General features: G+C 32.9%; 9 non-coding genes across 9 annotated transcripts; all 9 read right to left on the reverse strand.

Annotated features, from left to right (window-relative positions):
• Nucleotides 1-225: 225 nt before the first annotated feature.
• On the reverse strand, nt 226-307 carry TRNAL-AAG (transfer RNA leucine (anticodon AAG)). The gene has a single exon. It is a non-coding gene; the product is annotated as a tRNA-Leu (tRNA).
• A 2,924-nt stretch (nt 308-3,231) lies between these two features.
• On the reverse strand, nt 3,232-3,313 carry TRNAL-AAG (transfer RNA leucine (anticodon AAG)). Its single transcript has one exon. It is a non-coding gene; the product is annotated as a tRNA-Leu (tRNA).
• A 2,909-nt stretch (nt 3,314-6,222) lies between these two features.
• Nucleotides 6,223-6,304, reverse strand: TRNAL-AAG (transfer RNA leucine (anticodon AAG)). Its single transcript has one exon. It is a non-coding gene; the product is annotated as a tRNA-Leu (tRNA).
• A 2,903-nt stretch (nt 6,305-9,207) lies between these two features.
• Nucleotides 9,208-9,289, reverse strand: TRNAL-AAG (transfer RNA leucine (anticodon AAG)). The gene has a single exon. It is a non-coding gene; the product is annotated as a tRNA-Leu (tRNA).
• Nucleotides 9,290-12,192: 2,903 nt separating this feature from the next.
• Nucleotides 12,193-12,274, reverse strand: TRNAL-AAG (transfer RNA leucine (anticodon AAG)). The gene has a single exon. It is a non-coding gene; the product is annotated as a tRNA-Leu (tRNA).
• A 2,903-nt stretch (nt 12,275-15,177) lies between these two features.
• On the reverse strand, nt 15,178-15,259 carry TRNAL-AAG (transfer RNA leucine (anticodon AAG)). Its single transcript has one exon. It is a non-coding gene; the product is annotated as a tRNA-Leu (tRNA).
• Nucleotides 15,260-18,162: 2,903 nt separating this feature from the next.
• Nucleotides 18,163-18,244, reverse strand: TRNAL-AAG (transfer RNA leucine (anticodon AAG)). Its single transcript has one exon. It is a non-coding gene; the product is annotated as a tRNA-Leu (tRNA).
• Nucleotides 18,245-19,585: 1,341 nt separating this feature from the next.
• TRNAL-AAG (transfer RNA leucine (anticodon AAG)) lies at nt 19,586-19,667 on the reverse strand. Its single transcript has one exon. It is a non-coding gene; the product is annotated as a tRNA-Leu (tRNA).
• A 5,575-nt stretch (nt 19,668-25,242) lies between these two features.
• Nucleotides 25,243-25,324, reverse strand: TRNAL-AAG (transfer RNA leucine (anticodon AAG)). Its single transcript has one exon. It is a non-coding gene; the product is annotated as a tRNA-Leu (tRNA).
• Nucleotides 25,325-25,534: the final 210 nt, after the last annotated feature.

The following is a 25,534-nucleotide window of genomic DNA, read 5'->3' on the forward strand; positions in this document are numbered from 1 at the left end:
ATGATATTACTTCTAATTACTTCATGCCAACTTAATTTTGGCTCATCTTTACTCTTAGCAGATAACATTTTTAAAACATTTGGGAAGTCTCTTGTAACAATGATGAACTGTTGAGTAGCTAGAGGAATCTTTCACCAACAAATTTCAGCTGGGTAATATCCTATCTAATGGAAAAAAAGAATCACTTTGACATCAATAACTGGCCTACTCTTTGTATAATAAATATGGCAGCAGTGGGATTTGAACCCACGCCTCCAAAGAGACTGGAGCCTTAATCCAGCGCCTTAGACCGCTCGGCCATGCTACCACATGTGCATATCATTAGGATAGCTCACAGATCTAGAACATCAAAATTAAAGGGTTTTTTGTTTTAAAGTATTAATTGAAAAGATGTCAGCAAAGGTTTAAAGAAAGTTCATTATTAAACATAAAATCGATGAGAAATTCATATTTTTTATTGAATTGCATTTTGTTTATTTTCATTGAAATGACAAAAGAAATTGAGATGCATGAAGTTGTAAAATATTAGTTCTGATAGGGCACATAATTAATTCATGCAAAATTAAAATTTTAATATCTTTACTGTTAGCAGATATCATTATTTTAAAGGTTTGAGAAGACTGTTGCAACTATGATGAACTGTTTAGAACTCGGTGACTAATGCAGGATACTATCACCATCCTTTTTAGTTGGTTAATATCTGATCAATCATGAATTGATGATAAATTGTTTTGAACTACTGCATGTGACAGCTTAAGGTGTGCTCCCACTAACCAAATGTAGCTTCTTTCATACCTTATATACTTTAGGAAACCACTTTGATATAAGTCACTGGATCTTCTCCTTTTCAGTTGGTTAATATCTGATCAATCATCAGTTGATGATAAATTGTTTTAAACTACTGCATGTGACAGCTTAAGGTGTGCTTCCACCAACCAAATTTAGCTTCTTTTATACCTTATCTACTTGAGGAAACCACTTTGGTAAATATCACTGGATCTTCTCCTTGGAGAATAAATATAGCAGCAGTGGGATTTGATTCCAGTGGCTTGAATAGCTCTGTCATCCTACAACCTGCTGTACACTTTAAAATATTTTAGCTCTCATATCTGGAATGTCATTCAAAACTTTACCCAAAGTCAGGAAAAGCTGAGATAAAATGCAAAAGAAGCCAGGTACATTTAACAAGTAATGATTATATTTGACTTCAAATTTCCTTCATTTAGCGCAACTGATGTATCCAAACAACTTTGAAGTATTATTCAAATGTCTAAAATAGACAGCTGTGAGATTAAAATCCAGAGTGATAGGAAAGTTAGAGAAATCGGAATATAAATCCATCAATTTATACCAATGAGTCACGTTGCCAACATTTCCATCTCTAATTGTATGATAAGACAACTCAGTAATTAAATATTAGTTATGATATTACTTCTAATTACTTCATGCCAACTTAATTTTGGCTCATCTTGACTGTTAGTAGATAACATTTTTAAAACATTTGGGAAGTCTCTTGTAACAATGATGAACTGTTGAGTAGCTAGAGGAATCTTCCACCAACAAATTTCAGCTGGGTAATATCCTTTCTAATGGAAAAAAAGAATCACTTTGCCATCAATAACTGGCCTACTCTTTGTATAATAAATATGGCAGCAGAGGGATTTGAACCTATGCCTCGGCAGAGACTGGAGCCTTAATCCAGCACCTTAGACTGCTCGGCCATGCTACCATATGTGCTTATCATTAGGATAGCTCACTGATCTAGAACATCAAAATTAAAGGGATTTTTGTTTTAAAGTATTAATTGAAAAGATGTCAGCAAAGGTTAAAAGAAAGTTCATTATTAAACAAAAAATCGATGAGAAATTCATATTTTTTATTGAATTGCATTTTGTTTATTTTCATTGAAATAACAAAAGAAATTGAGATGCATGAAGTAGTAAAATATTAGTTCTGATAGGGCACATAATTACTTCATGCAAAATTTAAATTTGAATATCTTTACTGTTAGCAGATATCATTATTTTAAAGGTTTGAGAAGACTGTTGCAACTATGATGAACGGTTTAGAACTCGGTGACTAATGCAGGATACTATCACCATCCTTTTTCAGTTGGTTAATATCTGATCAATCATGAATTGATGATAAATTGTTTTGAACTACTGCATGTGACAGCTTAAGGTGTGCTTCCACCAACCAAATGTAGCTTCTTTTATACCTTATCTACTTTAGGAAACCACTTTGAGATAAGTCACTGGATCTTCTCCTTTTCAGTTGGTTAATATCTGATCAATCATCAGTTGATGATAAATTGTTTTAAACTACTGCATGTGACAGCTTAAGGTGTGCTTCCACCAACCAAATTTAGCTTCTTTTATACCTTATCTACTTTAGGAAACCACTTTGATATAAGTCACTGGATCTTCTCCTTTTCAGTTGGTTAATATCTGATCAATCATCAGTTGATGATAATTTGTTTAAAACTACTGTATGTGACAGCTTAAGGGGTGCTTCCACCAACCAAATTTAGCTTCTTTTATACCTTATCTACTTTAGGAAACCACTTTGATATATATCACTGGATCTTCTCCTTGGAGAATAAATATGGCAGCAGTGGGATTTGATTCCAACGGCTTGAATAGCTCTGTCATCCTACAACCTGCTGTACACTTTAAAATATTTTAGCTCTCATATCTGGAATGTCATTCAAAACTTTACCCAAAGTCAGGAAAAGCTGAGATAAAATGCAAAAGAAGCCAGGTACATTTAACAAGTAATGATTATATTTGACTTCAAATTTCCTTCATTTAGCGCAACTGATGTATCCAAACAACTTTGAAGTATTATTCAAATGCCTAAAATAGACAGCTGTGAGATTAAAATCCAGAGTGATAGAAAAGTTAGAGAAATCGGAATATAAATCCATCAATTTATACCAATGAGTCACGTTGCCAACATTTCCATCTCTAATTGTATGATAAGACAACTCAGTAATTAAATATTAGTTATGATATTACTTCTAATTACTTCATGCCAACTTAATTTTGGCTCATCTTGACTGTTAGCAGATAACATTTTTAAAACATTTGGGAAGTCTCTTGTAACAATGATGAACTGTTGAGTAGCTAGAGGAATCTTTCACCAACAAATTTCAGCTGGGTAATATCCTATCTAATGGAAAAAAGAATCACTTTGACATCAATAACTGGCCTACTCTTTGTATAATAAATATGGCAGCAGTGGGATTTGAACCCACGCCTCCAAAGAGACTGGAGCCTTAATCCAGCGCCTTAGACCGCTCGGCCATGCTACCACATGTGCATATCATTAGGATAGCTCACAGATCTAGAACATCAAAATTAAAGGGTTTTTTGTTTTAAAGTATTAATTGAGAAGATGTCAGCAAAGGTTTAAAGAAAGTTCATTATTAAACATAAAATCGATGAGAAATTCATATTTTTTATTGAATTGCATTTTGTTTATTTTCATTGAAATAACAAAAGAAATTGAGATGCATGAAGTTGTAAAATATTAGTTCTGATAGGGCACATAATTAATTCATGCAAAATTAAAATTTTAATATCTTTACTGTTAGCAGATATCATTATTTTAAAGGTTTGAGAAGACTGTTGCAACTATGATGAACGGTTTAGAACTCGTTGACTAATGCAGGATACTATCACCATCCTTTTTCAGTTGGTTAATATCTGATCAATCATGAATTGATGATAAATTGTTTTGAACTACTGCGTGTGACAGCTTAAGGTGTGCTTCCACTAACCAAATGTAGCTTCTTTCATACCTTATATACTTTAGGAAACCACTTTGATATAAGTCACTGGATCTTCTCCTTTTCAGTTGGTTAATATCTGATCAATCATCAGTTGATGATAAATTGTTTTAAACTACTGCATGTGACAGCTTAAGGTGTGCTTCCACCAACCAAATTTAGCTTCTTTTATACCTTATCTACTTGAGGAAACCACTTTGGTAAATATCACTGGATCTTCTCCTTGGAGAATAAATATGGCAGCAGTGGGATTTGATTCCAGTGGCTTGAATAGCTCTGTCATCCTACAACCTGCTGTACACTTTAAAATATTTTAGCTCTCATATCTGGAATGTCATTCAAAACTTTACCCAAAGTCAGGAAAAGCTGAGATAAAATGCAAAAGAAGCCAGGTACATTTAACAAGTAATGATTATATTTGACTTCAAATTTCCTTCATTTAGCGCAACTGATGTATCCAAACAACTTTGAAGTATTATTCAAATGCCTAAAATAGACAGCTGTGAGATTAAAATTCAGAGTGATAGGAAAGTTAGAGAAATCGGAATATAAATCCATCAATTTATACCAATGAGTCACGTTGCCAACATTTCCATCTCTAATTGTATGATAAGACAACTAAGTAATTAAATATTAGTTATGATATTACTTCTAATTACTTCTTGCCAACTTAATTTTGCCTCATCTTGACTGTTAGTAGATAACATTTTTAAAACATTTGGGAAGTCTCTTGTAACAATGATGAACTGTTGAGTAGCTAGAGGAATCTTCCACCAACAAATTTTTCTAATGGAAAAAAAGAATCACTTTGCCATCAATAACTGGCCTACTCTTTGTATAATAAATATGGCAGCAGAGGGATTTGAACCCATGCCTCCGAAGAGACTGGAGCCTTAATCCAGCGCCTTAGACTGCTCGGCCATGCTACCATATGTGCTTATCATTAGGATAGCTCACAGATCTAGAACATCAAAATTAAAGGGATTTTTGTTTTAAAGTATTAATTGAAAAGATGTCAGCAAAGGTTAAAAGAAAGTTCATTATTAAACATAAAATCGATGAGAAATTCATATTTTTTATTGAATTGCATTTTGTTTATTTTCATTGAAATAACAAAAGAAATTGAGATGCATGAAGTAGTAAAATATTAGTTCTGATAGGGCACATAATTACTTCATGCAAAATTTAAATTTGAATATCTTTACTGTTAGCAGATATCATTATTTTAAAGGTTTGAGAAGACTGTTGCAACTATGATGAACGGTTTAGAACTCGGTGACTAATGCAGGATACTATCACCATCCTTTTTCAGTTGGTTAATATCTGATCAATCATGAATTGATGATAAATTGTTTTGAACTACTGCATGTGACAGCTTAAGGTGTGCTTCCACCAACCAAATGTAGCTTCTTTTATACCTTATCTACTTTAGGAAACCACTTTGAGATAAGTCACTGGATCTTCTCCTTTTCAGTTGGTTAATATCTGATCAATCATCAGTTGATGATAAATTGTTTTAAACTACTGCATGTGACAGCTTAAGGTGTGCTTCCACCAACCAAATTTAGCTTCTTTTATACCTTATCTACTTTAGGAAACCACTTTGATATAAGTCACTGGATCTTCTCCTTTTCAGTTGGTTAATATCTGATCAATCATCAGTTGATGATAAATTGTTTTAAACTACTGCATGTGACAGCTTAAGGTGTGCTTCCACCAACCAAATTTAGCTTCTTTTATACCTTATCTACTTTAGGAAACCACTTTGATATATATCACTGGATCTTCTCCTTGGAGAATAAATATGGCAGCAGTGGGATTTGATTCCAACGGCTTGAATAGCTCTGTCATCCTACAACCTGCTGTACACTTTAAAATATTTTAGCTCTCATATCTGGAATGTCATTCAAAACTTTACCCAAAGTCAGGAAAAGCTGAGATAAAATGCAAAAGAAGCCAGGTACATTTAACAAGTAATGATTATATTTGACTTCAAATTTCCTTCATTTAGCGCAACTGATGCATCCAAACAACTTTGAAGTATTATTCAAATGCCTAAAATAGACAGCTGTGAGATTAAAATCCAGAGTGATAGGAAAGTTAGAGAAATCGGAATATAAATCCATCAATTTATACCAATGAGTCACGTTGCCAACATTTCCATCTCTTATTGTATGATAAGACAACTCAGTAATTAAATATTAGTTATGATATTACTTCTAATTACTTCATGCCAACTTAATTTTGGCTCATCTTTACTCTTAGCAGATAACATTTTTAAAACATTTGGGAAGTCTCTTGTAACAATGATGAACTGTTGAGTAGCTAGAGGAATCTTTCACCAACAAATTTCAGCTGGGTAATATCCTATCTAATGGAAAAAAAGAATCACTTTGACATCAATAACTGGCCTACTCTTTGTATAATAAATATGGCAGCAGTGGGATTTGAACCCACGCCTCCAAAGAGACTGGAGCCTTAATCCAGCGCCTTAGACTGCTCAGCCATGCTACCACATGTGCATATCATAGCTCACAGATCTAGAACATCAAAATTAAAGGGTTTTTTGTTTTAAAGTATTAATTGAAAAGATGTCAGCAAAGGTTTAAAGAAAGTTCATTATTAAACATAAAATCGATGAGAAATTCATATTTTTTATTGAATTGCATTTTGTTTATTTTCATTGAAATAACAAAAGAAATTGAGATGCATGAAGTTGTAAAATATTAGTTCTGATAGGGCACATAATTAATTCATGCAAAATTTTAATTTTAAAATCTTTACTGTTAGCAGATATCATTATTTTAAAGGTTTGAGAAGACTGTTGCAACTATGATGAACGGTTTAGAACTCGTTGACTAATGCAGGATACTATCACCATCCTTTTTCAGTTGGTTAATATCTGATCAATCATGAATTGATGATAAATTGTTTTGAACTACTGCATGTGACAGCTTAAGGTGTGCTTCCACTAACCAAATGTAGCTTCTTTCATACCTTATATACTTTAGGAAACCACTTTGATATAAGTCACTGGATCTTCTCCTTTTCAGTTGGTTAATATCTGATCAATCATCAGTTGATGATAAATTGTTTTAAACTACTGCATGTGACAGCTTAAGGTGTGCTTCCACCAACCAAATTTAGCTTCTTTTATACCTTATCTACTTGAGGAAACCACTTTGGTAAATATCACTGGATCTTCTCCTTGGAGAATAAATATGGCAGCAGTGGGATTTGATTCCAGTGGCTTGAATAGCTCTGTCATCCTACAACCTGCTGTACACTTTAAAATATTTTAGCTCTCATATCTGGAATGTCATTCAAAACTTTACCCAAAGTCAGGAAAAGCTGAGATAAAATGCAAAAGAAGCCAGGTACATTTAACAAGTAATGATTATATTTGACTTCAAATTTCCTTCATTTAGCGCAACTGATGTATCCAAACAACTTTGAAGTATTATTCAAATGCCTAAAATAGACAGCTGTGAGATTAAAATTCAGAGTGATAGGAAAGTTAGAGAAATCGGAATATAAATCCATCAATTTATACCAATGAGTCACGTTGCCAACATTTCCATCTCTAATTGTATGATAAGACAACTCAGTAATTAAATATTAGTTATGATATTACTTCTAATTACTTCATGCCAACTTAATTTTGCCTCATCTTGACTGTTAGTAGATAACATTTTTAAAACATTTGGGAAGTCTCTTGTAACAATGATGAACTGTTGAGTAGCTAGAGGAATCTTCCACCAACAAATTTTTCTAATGGAAAAAAAGAATCACTTTGCCATCAATAACTGGCCTACTCTTTGTATAATAAATATGGCAGCAGAGGGATTTGAACCCATGCCTCCGAAGAGACTGGAGCCTTAATCCAGCGCCTTAGACTGCTCGGCCATGCTACCATATGTGCTTATCATTAGGATAGCTCACAGATCTAGAACATCAAAATTAAAGGGATTTTTGTTTTAAAGTATTAATTGAAAAGATGTCAGCAAAGGTTAAAAGAAAGTTCATTATTAAACATAAAATCGATGAGAAATTCATATTTTTTATTGAATTGCATTTTGTTTATTTTCATTGAAATAACAAAAGAAATTGAGATGCATGAAGTAGTAAAATATTAGTTCTGATAGGGCACATAATTACTTCATGCAAAATTTAAATTTGAATATCTTTACTGTTAGCAGATATCATTATTTTAAAGGTTTGAGAAGACTGTTGCAACTATGATGAACGGTTTAGAACTCGGTGACTAATGCAGGATACTATCACCATCCTTTTTCAGTTGGTTAATATCTGATCAATCATGAATTGATGATAAATTGTTTTGAACTACTGCATGTGACAGCTTAAGGTGTGCTTCCACCAACCAAATGTAGCTTCTTTTATACCTTATCTACTTTAGGAAACCACTTTGAGATAAGTCACTGGATCTTCTCCTTTTCAGTTGGTTAATATCTGATCAATCATCAGTTGATGATAAATTGTTTTAAACTACTGCATGTGACAGCTTAAGGTGTGCTTCCACCAACCAAATTTAGCTTCTTTTATACCTTATCTACTTTAGGAAACCACTTTGATATAAGTCACTGGATCTTCTCCTTTTCAGTTGGTTAATATCTGATCAATCATCAGTTGATGATAAATTGTTTTAAACTACTGCATGTGACAGCTTAAGGTGTGCTTCCACCAACCAAATTTAGCTTCTTTTATACCTTATCTACTTTAGGAAACCACTTTGATATATATCACTGGATCTTCTCCTTGGAGAATAAATATGGCAGCAGTGGGATTTGATTCCAACGGCTTGAATAGCTCTGTCATCCTACAACCTGCTGTACACTTTAAAATATTTTAGCTCTCATATCTGGAATGTCATTCAAAACTTTACCCAAAGTCAGGAAAAGCTGAGATAAAATGCAAAAGAAGCCAGGTACATTTAACAAGTAATGATTATATTTGACTTCAAATTTCCTTCATTTAGCGCAACTGATGTATCCAAACAACTTTGAAGTATTATTCAAATGCCTAAAATAGACAGCTGTGAGATTAAAATCCAGAGTGATAGGAAAGTTAGAGAAATCGGAATATAAATCCATCAATTTATACCAATGAGTCACGTTGCCAACATTTCCATCTCTTATTGTATGATAAGACAACTCAGTAATTAAATATTAGTTATGATATTACTTCTAATTACTTCATGCCAACTTAATTTTGGCTCATCTTTACTCTTAGCAGATAACATTTTTAAAACATTTGGGAAGTCTCTTGTAACAATGATGAACTGTTGAGTAGCTAGAGGAATCTTTCACCAACAAATTTCAGCTGGGTAATATCCTATCTAATGGAAAAAAAGAATCACTTTGACATCAATAACTGGCCTACTCTTTGTATAATAAATATGGCAGCAGTGGGATTTGAACCCACGCCTCCAAAGAGACTGGAGCCTTAATCCAGCGCCTTAGACTGCTCAGCCATGCTACCACATGTGCATATCATAGCTCACAGATCTAGAACATCAAAATTAAAGGGTTTTTTGTTTTAAAGTATTAATTGAAAAGATGTCAGCAAAGGTTTAAAGAAAGTTCATTATTAAACATAAAATCGATGAGAAATTCATATTTTTTATTGAATTGCATTTTGTTTATTTTCATTGAAATAACAAAAGAAATTGAGATGCATGAAGTTGTAAAATATTAGTTCTGATAGGGCACATAATTAATTCATGCAAAATTTTAATTTTAAAATCTTTACTGTTAGCAGATATCATTATTTTAAAGGTTTGAGAAGACTGTTGCAACTATGATGAACGGTTTAGAACTCGTTGACTAATGCAGGATACTATCACCATCCTTTTTCAGTTGGTTAATATCTGATCAATCATGAATTGATGATAAATTGTTTTGAACTACTGCATGTGACAGCTTAAGGTGTGCTTCCACTAACCAAATGTAGCTTCTTTCATACCTTATATACTTTAGGAAACCACTTTGATATAAGTCACTGGATCTTCTCCTTTTCAGTTGGTTAATATCTGATCAATCATCAGTTGATGATAAATTGTTTTAAACTACTGCATGTGACAGCTTAAGGTGTGCTTCCACCAACCAAATTTAGCTTCTTTTATACCTTATCTACTTGAGGAAACCACTTTGGTAAATATCACTGGATCTTCTCCTTGGAGAATAAATATGGCAGCAGTGGGATTTGATTCCAGTGGCTTGAATAGCTCTGTCATCCTACAACCTGCTGTACACTTTAAAATATTTTAGCTCTCATATCTGGAATGTCATTCAAAACTTTACCCAAAGTCAGGAAAAGCTGAGATAAAATGCAAAAGAAGCCAGGTACATTTAACAAGTAATGATTATATTTGACTTCAAATTTCCTTCATTTAGCGCAACTGATGTATCCAAACAACTTTGAAGTATTATTCAAATGCCTAAAATAGACAGCTGTGAGATTAAAATTCAGAGTGATAGGAAAGTTAGAGAAATCGGAATATAAATCCATCAATTTATACCAATGAGTCACGTTGCCAACATTTCCATCTCTAATTGTATGATAAGACAACTAAGTAATTAAATATTAGTTATGATATTACTTCTAATTACTTCTTGCCAACTTAATTTTGCCTCATCTTGACTGTTAGTAGATAACATTTTTAAAACATTTGGGAAGTCTCTTGTAACAATGATGAACTGTTGAGTAGCTAGAGGAATCTTCCACCAACAAATTTTTCTAATGGAAAAAAAGAATCACTTTGCCATCAATAACTGGCCTACTCTTTGTATAATAAATATGGCAGCAGAGGGATTTGAACCCATGCCTCCGAAGAGACTGGAGCCTTAATCCAGCGCCTTAGACTGCTCGGCCATGCTACCATATGTGCTTATCATTAGGATAGCTCACAGATCTAGAACATCAAAATTAAAGGGATTTTTGTTTTAAAGTATTAATTGAAAAGATGTCAGCAAAGGTTAAAAGAAAGTTCATTATTAAACATAAAATCGATGAGAAATTCATATTTTTTATTGAATTGCATTTTGTTTATTTTCATTGAAATAACAAAAGAAATTGAGATGCATGAAGTAGTAAAATATTAGTTCTGATAGGGCACATAATTACTTCATGCAAAATTTAAATTTGAATATCTTTACTGTTAGCAGATATCATTATTTTAAAGGTTTGAGAAGACTGTTGCAACTATGATGAACGGTTTAGAACTCGGTGACTAATGCAGGATACTATCACCATCCTTTTTCAGTTGGTTAATATCTGATCAATCATGAATTGATGATAAATTGTTTTGAACTACTGCATGTGACAGCTTAAGGTGTGCTTCCACCAACCAAATGTAGCTTCTTTTATACCTTATCTACTTTAGGAAACCACTTTGAGATAAGTCACTGGATCTTCTCCTTTTCAGTTGGTTAATATCTGATCAATCATCAGTTGATGATAAATTGTTTTAAACTACTGCATGTGACAGCTTAAGGTGTGCTTCCACCAACCAAATTTAGCTTCTTTTATACCTTATCTACTTTAGGAAACCACTTTGATATAAGTCACTGGATCTTCTCCTTTTCAGTTGGTTAATATCTGATCAATCATCAGTTGATGATAAATTGTTTTAAACTACTGCATGTGACAGCTTAAGGTGTGCTTCCACCAACCAAATTTAGCTTCTTTTATACCTTATCTACTTTAGGAAACCACTTTGATATATATCACTGGATCTTCTCCTTGGAGAATAAATATGGCAGCAGTGGGATTTGATTCCAACGGCTTGAATAGCTCTGTCATCCTACAACCTGCTGTACACTTTAAAATATTTTAGCTCTCATATCTGGAATGTCATTCAAAACTTTACCCAAAGTCAGGAAAAGCTGAGATAAAATGCAAAAGAAGCCAGGTACATTTAACAAGTAATGATTATATTTGACTTCAAATTTCCTTCATTTAGCGCAACTGATGCATCCAAACAACTTTGAAGTATTATTCAAATGCCTAAAATAGACAGCTGTGAGATTAAAATCCAGAGTGATAGGAAAGTTAGAGAAATCGGAATATAAATCCATCAATTTATACCAATGAGTCACGTTGCCAACATTTCCATCTCTTATTGTATGATAAGACAACTCAGTAATTAAATATTAGTTATGATATTACTTCTAATTACTTCATGCCAACTTAATTTTGGCTCATCTTTACTCTTAGCAGATAACATTTTTAAAACATTTGGGAAGTCTCTTGTAACAATGATGAACTGTTGAGTAGCTAGAGGAATCTTTCACCAACAAATTTCAGCTGGGTAATATCCTATCTAATGGAAAAAAAGAATCACTTTGACATCAATAACTGGCCTACTCTTTGTATAATAAATATGGCAGCAGTGGGATTTGAACCCACGCCTCCAAAGAGACTGGAGCCTTAATCCAGCGCCTTAGACTGCTCAGCCATGCTACCACATGTGCATATCATAGCTCACAGATCTAGAACATCAAAATTAAAGGGTTTTTTGTTTTAAAGTATTAATTGAAAAGATGTCAGCAAAGGTTTAAAGAAAGTTCATTATTAAACATAAAATCGATGAGAAATTCATATTTTTTATTGAATTGCATTTTGTTTATTTTCATTGAAATAACAAAAGAAATTGAGATGCATGAAGTTGTAAAATATTAGTTCTGATAGGGCACATAATTAATTCATGCAAAATTTTAATTTTAAAATCTTTACTGTTAGCAGATATCATTATTTTAAAGGTTTGAGAAGACTGTTGCAACTATGATGAACGGTTTAGAACTCGTTGACTAATGCAGGATACTATCACCATCCTTTTTCAGTTGGTTAATATCTGATCAATCATGAATTGATGATAAATTGTTTTGAACTACTGCATGTGACAGCTTAAGGTGTGCTTCCACTAACCAAATGTAGCTTCTTTCATACCTTATATACTTTAGGAAACCACTTTGATATAAGTCACTGGATCTTCTCCTTTTCAGTTGGTTAATATCTGATCAATCATCAGTTGATGATAAATTGTTTTAAACTACTGCATGTGACAGCTTAAGGTGTGCTTCCACCAACCAAATTTAGCTTCTTTTATACCTTATCTACTTGAGGAAACCACTTTGGTAAATATCACTGGATCTTCTCCTTGGAGAATAAATATGGCAGCAGTGGGATTTGATTCCAGTGGCTTGAATAGCTCTGTCATCCTACAACCTGCTGTACACTTTAAAATATTTTAGCTCTCATATCTGGAATGTCATTCAAAACTTTACCCAAAGTCAGGAAAAGCTGAGATAAAATGCAAAAGAAGCCAGGTACATTTAACAAGTAATGATTATATTTGACTTCAAATTTCCTTCATTTAGCGCAACTGATGTATCCAAACAACTTTGAAGTATTATTCAAATGCCTAAAATAGACAGCTGTGAGATTAAAATTCAGAGTGATAGGAAAGTTAGAGAAATCGGAATATAAATCCATCAATTTATACCAATGAGTCACGTTGCCAACATTTCCATCTCTAATTGTATGATAAGACAACTCAGTAATTAAATATTAGTTATGATATTACTTCTAATTACTTCATGCCAACTTAATTTTGCCTCATCTTGACTGTTAGTAGATAACATTTTTAAAACATTTGGGAAGTCTCTTGTAACAATGATGAACTGTTGAGTAGCTAGAGGAATCTTCCACCAACAAATTTTTCTAATGGAAAAAAAGAATCACTTTGCCATCAATAACTGGCCTACTCTTTGTATAATAAATATGGCAGCAGAGGGATTTGAACCCATGCCTCCGAAGAGACTGGAGCCTTAATCCAGCGCCTTAGACTGCTCGGCCATGCTACCATATGTGCTTATCATTAGGATAGCTCACAGATCTAGAACATCAAAATTAAAGGGATTTTTGTTTTAAAGTATTAATTGAAAAGATGTCAGCAAAGGTTAAAAGAAAGTTCATTATTAAACATAAAATCGATGAGAAATTCATATTTTTTATTGAATTGCATTTTGTTTATTTTCATTGAAATAACAAAAGAAATTGAGATGCATGAAGTAGTAAAATATTAGTTCTGATAGGGCACATAATTACTTCATGCAAAATTTAAATTTGAATATCTTTACTGTTAGCAGATATCATTATTTTAAAGGTTTGAGAAGACTGTTGCAACTATGATGAACGGTTTAGAACTCGGTGACTAATGCAGGATACTATCACCATCCTTTTTCAGTTGGTTAATATCTGATCAATCATGAATTGATGATAAATTGTTTTGAACTACTGCATGTGACAGCTTAAGGTGTGCTTCCACCAACCAAATGTAGCTTCTTTTATACCTTATCTACTTTAGGAAACCACTTTGAGATAAGTCACTGGATCTTCTCCTTTTCAGTTGGTTAATATCTGATCAATCATCAGTTGATGATAAATTGTTTTAAACTACTGCATGTGACAGCTTAAGGTGTGCTTCCACCAACCAAATTTAGCTTCTTTTATACCTTATCTACTTTAGGAAACCACTTTGATATAAGTCACTGGATCTTCTCCTTTTCAGTTGGTTAATATCTGATCAATCATCAGTTGATGATAAATTGTTTTAAACTACTGCATGTGACAGCTTAAGGTGTGCTTCCACCAACCAAATTTAGCTTCTTTTATACCTTATCTACTTTAGGAAACCACTTTGATATATATCACTGGATCTTCTCCTTGGAGAATAAATATGGCAGCAGTGGGATTTGATTCCAACGGCTTGAATAGCTCTGTCATCCTACAACCTGCTGTACACTTTAAAATATTTTAGCTCTCATATCTGGAATGTCATTCAAAACTTTACCCAAAGTCAGGAAAAGCTGAGATAAAATGCAAAAGAAGCCAGGTACATTTAACAAGTAATGATTATATTTGACTTCAAATTTCCTTCATTTAGCGCAACTGATGTATCCAAACAACTTTGAAGTATTATTCAAATGCCTAAAATAGACAGCTGTGAGATTAAAATCCAGAGTGATAGGAAAGTTAGAGAAATCGGAATATAAATCCATCAATTTATACCAATGAGTCACGTTGCCAACATTTCCATCTCTTATTGTATGATAAGACAACTCAGTAATTAAATATTAGTTATGATATTACTTCTAATTACTTCATGCCAACTTAATTTTGGCTCATCTTTACTCTTAGCAGATAACATTTTTAAAACATTTGGGAAGTCTCTTGTAACAATGATGAACTGTTGAGTAGCTAGAGGAATCTTTCACCAACAAATTTCAGCTGGGTAATATCCTATCTAATGGAAAAAAAGAATCACTTTGACATCAATAACTGGCCTACTCTTTGTATAATAAATATGGCAGCAGTGGGATTTGAACCCACGCCTCCAAAGAGACTGGAGCCTTAATCCAGCACCTTAGACTGCTCAGCCATGCTACCACATGTGCATATCATAGCTCACAGATCTAGAACATCAAAATTAAAGGGTTTTTTGTTTTAAAGTATTAATTGAAAAGATGTCAGCAAAGGTTTAAAGAAAGTTCATTATTAAACATAAAATCGATGAGAAATTCATATTTTTTATTGAATTGCATTTTGTTTATTTTCATTGAAATAACAAAAGAAATTGAGATGCATGAAGTTGTAAAATATTAGTTCTGATAGGGCACATAATTAATTCATGCAAAATTAAAATTTTAATATCTTTACTGTTAGCAGATATCATTATTTTAAAGGTTTGAGAAGACTGTTGCAACTATGATGAACGGTTTAGAACTCGTTGACTAATGCAGGATACTATCACCATCCTTTTTCAGTTGGTTAATATCTGATCAATCATGAATTGATGACAAATTGTTTTGAACTACTGCATGTGACAGCTTAAGGTGTGCTTCCACTAACCAAATGTAGCTTCTTTCATACCTTATATACTTTAGGAAACCACTTTGATATAAGTCACTGGATCTTCTCCTTTTCAGTTGGTTAATATCTGATCAATCATCAGTTGATGATAAATTGTTTTAAACTACTGCATGTGACAGCTTAAGGTGTGCTTCCACCAACCAAATTTAGCTTCTTTTATATCTTATCTACTTGAGGAAACCACTTTGGTAAATATCACTGGATCTTCTCCTTGGAGAATAAATATGGCAGCAGTGGGATTTGATTCCAGTGGCTTGAATAGCTCTGTCATCCTACAACCTGCTGTACACTTTAAAATATTTTAGCTCTCATATCTGGAATGTCATTCAAAACTTTACCCAAAGTCAGGAAAAGCTGAGATAAAATGCAAAAGAAGCCAGGTACATTTAACAAGTAATGATTATATTTGACTTCAAATTTCCTTCATTTAGCGCAACTGATGTATCCAAACAACTTTGAAGTATTATTCAAATGCCTAAAATAGACAGCTGTGAGATTAAAATTCAGAGTGATAGGAAAGTTAGAGAAATCGGAATATAAATCCATCAATTTATACCAATGAGTCACGTTGCCAACATTTCCATCTCTAATTGTATGATAAGACAACTCAGTAATTAAATATTAGTTATGATATTACTTCTAATTACTTCATGCCAACTTAATTCTGCCTCATCTTGACTGTTAGTAGATAACATTTTTAAAACATTTGGGAAGTCTCTTGTAACAATGATGAACTGTTGAGTAGCTAGAGGAATCTTCCACCAACAAATTTTTCTAATGGAAAAAAAGAATCACTTTGCCATCAATAACTGGCCTACTCTTTGTATAATAAATATGACAGCAGAGGGATTTGAACCCATGCCTCCGAAGAGACTGGAGCCTTAATCCAGCGCCTTAGACTGCTCGGCCATGCTACCATATGTGCTTATCATTAGGATAGCTCACAGATCTAGAACATCAAAATTAAAGGGATTTTTGTTTTAAAGTATTAATTGAAAAGATGTCAGCAAAGGTTAAAAGAAAGTTCATTATTAAACATAAAATTGATGAGAAATTCATATTTTTTATTGAATTGCATTTTGTTTATTTTCATTGAAATAACAAAAGAAATTGAGATGCATGAAGTAGTAAAATATTAGTTCTGATAGGGCACATAATTACTTCATGCAAAATTTAAATTTGAATATCTTTACTGTTAGCAGATATCATTATTTTAAAGGTTTGAGAAGACTGTTGCAAATATGATGAACGGTTTAGAACTCGGTGACTAATGCAGGATACTATCACCATCCTTTTTCAGTTGGTTAATATCTGATCAATCATGAATTGATGATAAATTGTTTTGAACTACTGCATGTGACAGCTTAAGGTGTGCTTCCACCAACCAAATGTAGCTTCTTTTATACCTTATCTACTTTAGGAAACCACTTTGAGATAAGTCACTGGATCTTCTCCTTTTCAGTTGGTTAATATCTGATCAATCATCAGTTGATGATAAATTGTTTTAAACTACTGCATGTGACAGCTTAAGGTGTGCTTCCACCAACCAAATTTAGCTTCTTTTATACCTTATCTACTTTAGGAAACCACTTTGATATAAGTCACTGGATCTTCTCCTTTTCAGTTGGTTAATATCTGATCAATCATCAGTTGATGATAAATTGTTTTAAACTACTGCATGTGACAGCTTAAGGTGTGTTTCCACCAACCAAATTTAGCTTCTTTTATACCTTATCTACTTTAGGAAACCACTTTGATATATATCACTGGATCTTCTCCTTGGAGAATAAATATGGCAGCAGTGGGATTTGATTCCAACGGCTTGAATAGCTCTGTCATCCTACAACCTGCTGTACACTTTAAAATATTTTAGCTCTCATATCTGGAATGTCATTCAAAACTTTACCCAAAGTCAGGAAAAGCTGAGATAAAATGCAAAAGAAGCCAGGTACATTTAACAAGTAATGATTATATTTGACTTCAAATTTCCTTCATTTAGCGCAACTGATGTATCCAAACAACTTTGAAGTATTATTCAAATGCCTAAAATAAACAGCTGTGAGATTAAAATCCAGAGTGATAGGAAAGTTAGAGAAATCGGAATATAAATCCATCAATTTATACCAATGAGTCACGTTGCCAACATTTCCATCTCTTATTGTATGATAAGACAACTCAGTAATTAAATATTAGTTATGATATTACTTCTAATTACTTCATGCCAACTTAATTTTGGCTCATCTTGACTGTTAGCAGATAACATTTTTAAAACATTTGGGAAGTCTCTTGTAACAATGATGAACTGTTGAGTAGCTAGAGGAATCTTTCACCAACAAATTTCAGCTGGGTAATATCCTATCTAATGGAAAAAAAGAATCACTTTGACATCAATAACTGGCCTACTCTTTGTATAATAAATATGGCAGCAGTGGGATTTGAACCCACGCCTCCAAAGAGACTGGAGCCTTAATCCAGCGCCTTAGACCGCTCGGCCATGCTACCACATGTGCATATCATTAGGATAGCTCACAGATCTAGAACATCAAAATTAAAGGGTTTTTTGTTTTAAAGTATTAATTGAAAAGATGTCAGCAAAGGTTTAAAGAAAGTTCATTATTAAACATAAAATCGATGAGAAATTCATATTTTTTATTGAATTGCATTTTGTTTATTTTCATTGAAATAACAAAAGAAATTGAGATGCATGAAGTTGTAAAATATTAGTTCTGATAGGGCACATAATTAATTCATGCAAAATTAAAATTTTAATATCTTTACTGTTAGCAGATATCATTATTTTAAAGGTTTGAGAAGACTGTTGCAACTATGATGAATGGTTTAGAACTCGTTGACTAATGCAGGATACTATCACCATCCTTTTTCAGTTGGTTAATATCTGATCAATCATGAATTGATGATAAATTGTTTTGAACTACTGCATGTGACAGCTTAAGGTGTGCTTCCACCAACCAAATTTAGCTTCTTTTATACCTTATCTACTTTAGGAAACCACTTTGATATAAGTCACTGGATCTTCTCCTTTTCAGTTGGTTAATATCTGATCAATCATCAGTTGATGATAAATTGTTTTAAACTACTGCATGTGACAGCTTAAGGTGTGCTTCCACCAACCAAATTTAGCTTCTTTTATACCTTATCTACTTTAGGAAACCACTTTGATATATATCACTGGATCTTCTCCTTGGAGAATAAATATGGCAGCAGTGGGATTTAATTCCAACGGCTTGAATAGCTCTGTCATCCTACAACCTGCTGTACACTTTAAAATATTTTAGCTCTCATATCTGGAATGTCATTCAAAACTTTACCCAAAGTCAGGAAAAGCTGAGATAAAATGCAAAAGAAGCCAGGTACATTTAACAAGTAATGATTATATTTGACTTCAAATTTCCTTCATTTAGCGCAACTGATGTATCCAAACAACTTTGAAGTATTATTCAAATGCCTAAAATAGACAGCTGTGAGATTAAAATCCAGAGTGATAGAAAAGTTAGAGAAATCAGAATATAAATCCATCAATTTATACCAATGAGTCACGTTGCCAACATTTCCATCTCTAATTGTATGATAAGACAACTCAGTAATTAAATATTAGTTATGATATTACTTCTAATTACTTCATGCCAACTTAATTTTGGCTCATCTTGACTGTTAGCAGATAACATTTTTAAAACATTTGGGAAGTCTCTTGTAACAATGATGAACTGTTGAGTAGCTAGAGGAATCTTCCACCAACAAATTTCAGCTGGGTAATATCCTATCTAATGGAAAAAAAGAATCACTTTGACATCAATAACTGGCCTACTCTTTGTATAATAAATATGGCAGCAGTGGGATTTGAACCCACGTCTCCAAAAAGACTGGAGCCTTAATCCAGCGCCTTAGACCCCTTGGCCATGCTACCACATGTGCATATCATTAGGATAGCTCACAGATCTAGAACATCAAAATTGAAGGGTTTTTTGTTTTAAAGTATTAATTGAAAAGATATCAGCAAAGGTTAAAAGAAAGTTCATTATTAAACATAAAATCGATGAGAAATTCATATTTTTTATTGAATTGCATTTTGTTTATTTTCATTGAAATAACAAAAGAAATTGAGATGCATGAAGTAGTAAAATATTAGTTCTGATAGGGCACATAATTACTTCATGCAAAATTAAAATTTGAATATCTTTACTGTTAGCAGATATCATTATTTTAAATGTTTGAGAAGACTGTTGCAACTATGATGAACTGTTTAGAACTCGGTGACTAATGCAGGATACTATCACCATCCTTTTTAGTTGGTTAATATCTGATCAATCATGAATTGATGATAAATTGTTTTGAACTACTGCATGTGACAGCTTAAGGTGTGCTTCCACTAACCAAATGTAGCTTCTTTCATACCTTATATACTTTAGGAAACCACTTTGATATAAGTCACTGGATCTTCTCCTTTTCAGTTGGTTAATATCTGATCAATCATCAGTTGATGATAAATTGTTTTAAACTACTGCATGTGACAGCTTAAGGTGTGCTTCCACCAACCAAATTTAGCTTCTTTTATACCTTATCTACTTGAGGAAACCACTTTGGTAAATATCACTGGATCTTCTCCTTGGAGAATAAATATGGCAGCAGTGGGATTTGATTCCAGTGGCTTGAATAGCTCTGTCATCCTACAACCTGCTGTACACTTTAAAATATTTTAGCTCTCATATCTGGAATGTCATTCAAAACTTTACCCAAAGTCAGGAAAAGCTGAGATAAAATGCAAAAGAAGCCAGGTACATTTAACAAGTAATGATTATATTTGACTTCAAATTTCCTTCATTTAGCGCAACTGATGTATCCAAACAACTTTGAAGTATTATTCAAATGCCTAAAATAGACAGCTGTGAGATTAAAATCCAGAGTGATAGGAAAGTTAGAGAAATCGGAATATAAATCCATCAATTTATACCTATGAGTCACGTTGCCAACATTTCCATCTCTAATTGTATGATAAGACAACTCAGTAATTAAATATTAGTTATGATATTACTTCTAATTACTTCATGCCAACTTAATTTTGGCTCATCTTGACTGTTAGTAGATAACATTTTTAAAACATTTGGGAAGTCTCTTGTAACAATGATGAACTGTTGAGTAGCTAGAGGAATCTTCCACCAACAAATTTTTCTAATGGAAAAAAAGAATCACTTTGCCATCAATAACTGGCCTACTCTTTGTATAATAAATATGGCAGCAGAGGGATTTGAACCCATGCCTCCGAAGAGACTGGAGCTTTAATCCAGCGCCTTAGACTGCTCGGCCATGCTACCATATGTGCTTAGCATTAGGATAGCTCACAGATCTAGAACATCAAAATTAAAGGGATTTTTGTTTTAAAGTATTAATTGAAAAGATGTCAGCAAAGGTTAAAAGAAAGTTCATTATTAAACATAAAATCGATGAGAAATTCATATTTTTTATTGAATTGCATTTTGTTTATTTTCATTGAAATAACAAAAGAAATTGAGATGCATGAAGTAGTAAAATATTAGTTCTGATAGGGCACATAATTAATTCATGCAAAATTAAAATTTTTATATCTTTACTGTTAGCAGATATCATTATTTTAAAGGTTTGAGAAGACTGTTGCAACTATGATGAATGGTTTAGAACTCGTTGACTAATGCAGGATACTATCACCATCCTTTTTCAGTTGGTTAATATCTGATCAATCATGAATTGATGATAAATTGTTTTGAACTACTGCATGTGACAGCTTAAGGTGTGCTTCCACCAACCAAATTTAGCTTCTTTTATACCTTATCTACTTTAGGAAACCACTTTGATATAAGTCACTGGATCTTCTCCTTTTCAGTTGGTTAATATCTGATCAATCATGAATTGATGATAAATTGTTTTAAACTACTGCATGTGACAGCTTAAGGTGTGCTTCCACCAACCAAATTTAGCTTCTTTTATACCTTATCTACTTTAGGAAACCACTTTGATATATATCACTGGATCTTCTCCTTGGAGAATAAATATGGCAGCAGTGGGATTTAATTCCAACGGCTTGAATAGCTCTGTCATCCTACAACCTGCTGTACACTTTAAAATATTTTAGCTCTCATATCTGGAATGTCATTCAAAACTTTACCCAAAGTCAGGAAAAGCTGAGATAAAATGCAAAAGAAGCCAGGTACATTTAACAAGTAATGATTATATTTGACTTCAAATTTCCTTCATTTAGCGCAACTGATGTATCCAAACAACTTTGAAGTATTATTCAAATGCCTAAAATAGACAGCTGTGAGATTAAAATCCAGAGTGATAGAAAAGTTAGAGAAATCAGAATATAAATCCATCAATTTATACCAATGAGTCACGTTGCCAACATTTCCATCTCTAATTGTATGATAGGACAACTCAGTAATTAAATATTAGTTATGATATTACTTCTAATTACTTCATGCCAACTTAATTTTGGCTCATCTTGACTGTTAGCAGATAACATTTTTAAAACATTTGGGAAGTCTCTTGTAACAATGATGAACTGTTGAGTAGCTAGAGGAATCTTCCACCAACAAATTTCAGCTGGGTAATATCCTATCTAATGGAAAAAAAGAATCACTTTGACATCAATAACTGGCCTACTCTTTGTATAATAAATATGGCAGCAGTGGGATTTGAACCCACGTCTCCAAAAAGACTGGAGCCTTAATCCAGCGCCTTAGTCCCCTTGGCCATGCTACCACATGTGCATATCATTAGGATAGCTCACAGATCTAGAACATCAAAATTGAAGGGTTTTTTGTTTTAAAGTATTAATTGAAAAGATATCAGCAAAGGTTAAAAGAAAGTTCATTATTAAACATAAAATCGATGAGAAATTCATATTTTTTATTGAATTGCATTTTGTTTATTTTCATTGAAATAACAAAAGAAATTGAGATGCATGAAGTAGTAAAATATTAGTTCTGATAGGGCACATAATTAATTCATGCAAAATTAAAATTTTAATATCTTTACTGTTAGCAGATATCATTATTTTAAAGGTTTGAGAAGACTGTTGCAACTATGATGAACGGTTTAGAACTCGTTGACTAATGCAGGATACTATCACCATCCTTTTTCAGTTGGTTAATATCTGATCAATCATGAATTGATGACAAATTGTTTTGAACTACTGCATGTGACAGCTTAAGGTGTGCTTCCACTAACCAAATGTAGCTTCTTTCATACCTTATATACTTTAGGAAACCACTTTGATATAAGTCACTGGATCTTCTCCTTTTCAGTTGGTTAATATCTGATCAATCATCAGTTGATGATAAATTGTTTTAAACTACTGCATGTGACAGCTTAAGGTGTGCTTCCACCAACCAAATTTAGCTTCTTTTATATCTTATCTACTTGAGGAAACCACTTTGGTAAATATCACTGGATCTTCTCCTTGGAGAATAAATATGGCAGCAGTGGGATTTGATTCCAGTGGCTTGAATAGCTCTGTCATCCTACAACCTGCTGTACACTTTAAAATATTTTAGCTCTCATATCTGGAATGTCATTCAAAACTTTACCCAAAGTCAGGAAAAGCTGAGATAAAATGCAAAAGAAGCCAGGTACATTTAACAAGTAATGATTATATTTGACTTCAAATTTCCTTCATTTAGCGCAACTGATGTATCCAAACAACTTTGAAGTATTATTCAAATGCCTAAAATAGACAGCTGTGAGATTAAAATTCAGAGTGATAGGAAAGTTAGAGAAATCGGAATATAAATCCATCAATTTATACCAATGAGTCACGTTGCCAACATTTCCATCTCTAATTGTATGATAAGACAACTCAGTAATTAAATATTAGTTATGATATTACTTCTAATTACTTCATGCCAACTTAATTCTGCCTCATCTTGACTGTTAGTAGATAACATTTTTAAAACATTTGGGAAGTCTCTTGTAACAATGATGAACTGTTGAGTAGCTAGAGGAATCTTCCACCAACAAATTTTTCTAATGGAAAAAAAGAATCACTTTGCCATCAATAACTGGCCTACTCTTTGTATAATAAATATGGCAGCAGAGGGATTTGAACCCATGCCTCCGAAGAGACTGGAGCCTTAATCCAGCGCCTTAGACTGCTCGGCCATGCTACCATATGTGCTTATCATTAGGATAGCTCACAGATCTAGAACATCAAAATTAAAGGGATTTTTGTTTTAAAGTATTAATTGAAAAGATGTCAGCAAAGGTTAAAAGAAAGTTCATTATTAAACATAAAATCGATGAGAAATTCATATTTTTTATTGAATTGCATTTTGTTTATTTTCATTGAAATAACAAAAGAAATTGAGATGCATGAAGTTGTAAAATATTAGTTCTGATAGGGCACATAATTAATTCATGCAAAATTAAAATTTTAATATCTTTACTGTTAGCAGATATCATTATTTTAAAGGTTTGAGAAGACTGTTGCAACTATGATGAATGGTTTAGAACTCGTTGACTAATGCAGGATACTATCACCATCCTTTTTCAGTTGGTTAATATCTGATCAATCATGAATTGATGATAAATTGTTTTGAACTACTGCATGTGACAGCTTAAGGTGTGCTTCCACCAACCAAATTTAGCTTCTTTTATACCTTATCTACTTTAGGAAACCACTTTGATATAAGTCACTGGATCTTCTCCTTTTCAGTTGGTTAATATCTGATCAATCATCAGTTGATGATAAATTGTTTTAAACTACTGCATGTGACAGCTTAAGGTGTGCTTCCACCAACCAAATTTAGCTTCTTTTATACCTTATCTACTTTAGGAAACCACTTTGATATATATCACTGGATCTTCTCCTTGGAGAATAAATATGGCAGCAGTGGGATTTGATTCCAACGGCTTGAATAGCTCTGTCATCCTACAACCTGCTGTACACTTTAAAATATTTTAGCTCTCATATCTGGAATGTCATTCAAAACTTTACCCAAAGTCAGGAAAAGCTGAGATAAAATGCAAAAGAAGCCAGGTACATTTAACAAGTAATGATTATATTTGACTTCAAATTTCCTTCATTTAGCGCAACTGATGTATCCAAACAACTTTGAAGTATTATTCAAATGCCTAAAATAGACAGCTGTGAGATTAAAATCCAGAGTGATAGAAAAGTTAGAGAAATCAGAATATAAATCCATCAATTTATACCAATGAGTCACGTTGCCAACATTTCCATCTCTAATTGTATGATAAGACAACTCAGTAATTAAATATCAGTTATGATATTACTTCTAATTACTTCATGCCAACTTAATTTTGGCTCATCTTGACTGTTAGCAGATAACATTTTTAAAACATTTGGGAAGTCTCTTGTAACAATGATGAACTGTTGAGTAGCTAGAGGAATCTTCCACCAACAAATTTCAGCTGGGTAATATCCTATCTAATGGAAAAAAAGAATCACTTTGACATCAATAACTGGCCTACTCTTTGTATAATAAATATGGCAGCAGTGGGATTTGAACCCACGTCTCCAAAAAGACTGGAGCCTTAATCCAGCGCCTTAGACCCCTTGGCCATGCTACCACATGTGCATATCATTAGGATAGCTCACAGATCTAGAACATCAAAATTGAAGGGTTTTTTGTTTTAAAGTATTAATTGAAAAGATATCAGCAAAGGTTAAAAGAAAGTTCATTATTAAACATAAAATCGATGAGAAATTCATATTTTTTATTGAATTGCATTTTGTTTATTTTCATTGAAATAACAAAAGAAATTGAGATGCATGAAGTA

Source organism: Taudactylus pleione, unplaced genomic scaffold (genome assembly GCF_031769625.1).
Source record: "Taudactylus pleione unplaced genomic scaffold, aTauple2 ptg000016l, whole genome shotgun sequence".
Taxonomy (NCBI): domain Eukaryota; kingdom Metazoa; phylum Chordata; class Amphibia; order Anura; family Myobatrachidae; genus Taudactylus; species Taudactylus pleione.